The 3891-nt window shown below is 39.6% G+C and overlaps 1 pseudogene; it reads right to left on the bottom strand.

Moving 5' to 3' along the window:
- Positions 1–43: 43 nt before the first annotated feature.
- LOC110336248 lies at positions 44–1234 on the bottom strand (annotated as a pseudogene).
- Positions 1235–3891: the final 2657 nt, after the last annotated feature.

Consider the following 3891-nt stretch of genomic DNA (forward strand, 5'->3'; position numbering starts at 1 on the left):
TTTCTTTTTTTTTTTTTTTTTTTTTTTTTTGCCATAAAGCCCTTTATTTCATAATTGTCATTGCACTTATGGATAAGGTCACTTGGGTTACAGGCAAACCATGTAGAGTGGGTAAAAGACTGACAGGAACACCCTTTGCTTGGGGAAAGGAGAACGGGCCACAGAACAGAATCCCATTGGTCTTAACAAGCTGAATGAAGAAAAGGAAGGGACGGTCGGCACAGAAGCGGGGAGTGAACCTCATACACCTCATCATCATCACGGCAGCTCCTCATTGACCTCCACAAAGGCCTTATGCACAACCTGAGACAGAAACAAGCCTTGCTTAGAAGACATTCCAGAAAAGTGTGCCCTGCCCTTATAGGCATCAGTCATGCCCGGCTTGCAGAGAACATCCTTCATGTCATAGTTCTCCTCCAGCTTAAACTTTGGGGAGAAACACTTCTACCTCTTCTTCATCCATCTTGTCCAGCCTCGTCCACTCTATAAGTGTCTCATTAAGTTATTTCCTTTTCCACCGTACTCAGTTCAACATGTTCATCTGGAAGCATGATGATCACGTTCAGTTCATTGCCAACATAGGGAAGCAATAGAATCTTAGTGAAGATCTCCCCAATATAGGTCATCGTAAAGGTAGACTTCTGAAACATCATTTGCATAGGTCTCTTCTCATCCTTGCTGACTTTGAATGGCATCTCCCTGGTGTCCTCTTTGTTAAACTGTTCCTTCCAGTTTCCTTTGAAGGAGATGGCATTCACAAGGATTAGCAATGTGTCAGAATTCACTGAACCTGGAGACAGCAGCTCTTTGATTTTATCTTCTGTCTTTTTGGCTATCCAGGTGTTGATGTGCTCTCAGGGCTGCTCTGCCTCACCCTTAAAGTCCAGCTCTTCCATTTCTGCTTCATAGAACTTGTGGCAGGAATCTTTAAAAGACGCTAAAAGATCACAAGTCTTTTCCCCAAAGAGCCTGTTGGCTGTTCTGAGCAAGTACTCTGTGCCAGTTTTGTTCACTTCTGTGAGAAGGGACTGGAAGCCCTGGTGGACATCACCTCCATTGCCACTGCATTTATCCAAAGAAAATGCCTGAACCATCTGGCTTGCAATCGTTCCTTTTGCCCCCATGAAGACCATAGCCAGGGCTGAGGAGATGCTCATGAGTGACATTTTTTTTGAGTTGTCTTCACCCAGTATTTTCAAACGGTGTCATTTGCTTCCTGTAGAGGATCCATAATGGTGAGCCCTAGATTCTCAATTTCCAGACTGGTAGCAAGCAGAAAAGAGACGAGCCTAAAGTTTCTTTTATGAATGTGGGTGACCTTGCATTTGAAGCATAGATGTTCAGAATTGAGAGTTCTTGGTAGATTTTTCCTTTGANGAGTATGAAGTGTCTTTCCCCATCTTTTTTTGATACCTTTTGGTTGAAAGTCAATTTTATTTCATATTAGAAGGGCTACTCCAGCTTGTTTGTTGGGGCCATCTGCTTGAAAAGTTTTTTTTCCACCCTTTTTTTGTGAGGTAGTGTTTTTCTTTGTTACTGGGGTGTGTTTCCTGTAGGCAGCAAATTGCTGGGTCCTGTTTATGTATCCAGTCTGCTAATCTGTTTTTTGTTTGTTTGTTTGTTTGTTTTTTGGTTTGGTTTGTTTTTTTGTTTGTTTTTGTTTTTGTTTTTATTGTGGAATTGAGTCCATTGATGTTAAGAGAGATCAAGGAGCAATGACTGTTGCTTCCTATTATTTTTGTTGTTAGAGGTGGAATTATTTTTGTGTGGCTATGTTCTTTTGGATTTGTTGTGAGAAGATTAATTTTTGCTTTTTCTTGGGTATAATTTCCCTCCTTGTGGTGGAGTTTTCCATCTATTATTATTCATAGAGCTGGGTTTGTGGAAAAATATTGTTTAAATTTGGTTTTGTCATGGAATATCTTGGTTTCTCCATCTATGGTTTTTGATGTTTTTGATGGGTATAGTAGCATAGGTTGGCACTTTTGTTCTCTTGGTATGATATCTTCCCAGGATCTCCTGGCTTTTAGAGTCTGTTGAGAATTTTGTGTAATTCTGATAGGCCTGACTTTATATGTGCTTTACATTTCCCCCCTTACTGCTTTTAATATTCTAACTTTGTTCTGTGCATTTAGTGATTTGATTATTATGTGATGGGAGGAATTTTCTTTCTGATCCCACCTATTTGTCATCCTATACACTTCTTGAATATTTATGGTCATCTCTTTATTTAGGTTAGCAAAGTTTTCTTCTATAATTTTTGAAGATGTTTATCAGCCCTTAAGTTGGGAAATCTTTATTCTCTTCTATACTTATTGTTCTTAGGTTTGGTCTTCTCATTGTGTCCTGGATTTCCTGGATGTTTCGGGTCAGGAGCTTTTTACATTTTGCATTTTCTTTGACTGTTGTGTCAATATTTTCTATATCTTCTACACCTGAGATTCTCTCTTTTACCTCTTATATTCTGTTTGTGATGCTTGCATCTATGATTCTTGATCTCTCTCCTAGGTATCCAACTTCCAGGGTTGTCTCCCTTTGTGATTTCGTTATAGTTTCTACTTCCATTTTTAGATCCTGTATGGTATTGTTCAGTTCCTTAACCTGTTTGGTGGTGTTTTCCAATATTTCTTTAAGGTATTTATGTGTTTTCTCTTTAAGAACTTCTACCTGTTTACCTATGTTCTCCTGTAATTTTTTAGGGAGTTATTTATGAACTTTTTAAAGTCCTCTATCACCATGAGATGGGATTTTAGATCTGAATCTTGCTTTTCAGGTGTGTTAGGGACTCCAGGACTTGCTGTATTTGGAGAACTGGTTTCTGATGATGCTAAGTAGCATTGGTTTCTGTTGCTTAAGTTCTTGCACTTGCCTCTTGCCATCTGCTTATCACTGGTGTTAACTTTCCTTGCTGTCTCTTGCTGGAGCCTGTCCCTCCTGTGAGCATATGATGCTATGGCTGTGTCAGAATTCCTGGGGGACCCTCTGTCTTTGTGATCCTGTGATCCTGGATGTGTCCAAAGCCCTGGTGGACAAGCTGCCTCTGAGTGGATGGAGATTCAGAACCCAGTCTGCTCCTGGACTCTGGTGCAAGAAAGAAGGAACGTGTGCCTCTGGCTGGGCAGTGGTGCCTGAATCCCCTGGGTCCCGGGGTCCCAGTTAGGTCAGGTATTGGGGAGGTTGAGGGGCTTACCTGTGACCCTGTATCTGTTGGAAGTCCTGGAGGACAGGCTGCCTCTGGGTGTAGATCTAAAAATTTCTTAATCTCAATGACCCGCTGATCATTCAATAGATTGTGTTATTTCATCTCCTAGAGTTTATGAGTGCTGGATATTTTTGTGTTTTTGATATGTGCCTTAAATTCACTATTATCAGATAAAATACATATAATTATTTCCGTTTCTCTACATTTGGGAAGACTTTCTTTCCTACGATTTTTTTTTTTAAGATAATACTCCTTGAATCCTAAGAGTTTTTGCTTTGTACTCATTGCATGGATTATTTTGTAGCTTTAGGATGAATCTACTTCATCTAGAATGTCATTTAATGCTGAAGCTTACTTGACTATGTTTTACAAGGATGGCAACATGACTTTAAAAAGTACAGAAAGTATAATGATTTTATGACTTTGGGGAAAATGCAGAATGGTAGTAATGAAAAGAAGTTAATTTACTTTGAAGATTATGAAACATCCTAGAAAATCTGATTACTCATACTGAGGATTCAATAGAAAGCACACTGGTTGAGATAGTACAAGCATGGGATAGAACCTTAGCTGGTTGCAACGTTCTGTAGCCTGAGAGTCTCTTGTTGCTAGGCAGTTCAATCTAGAACTCAACCCTATAAGAGAAAAAGAATGTGGGGACCAATATTCTCTTTGTCATGTAAAGTCAC

Source organism: Mus pahari, chromosome 19 (genome assembly GCF_900095145.1).
Source record: "Mus pahari chromosome 19, PAHARI_EIJ_v1.1, whole genome shotgun sequence".
NCBI lineage: Eukaryota > Metazoa > Chordata > Mammalia > Rodentia > Muridae > Mus > Mus pahari.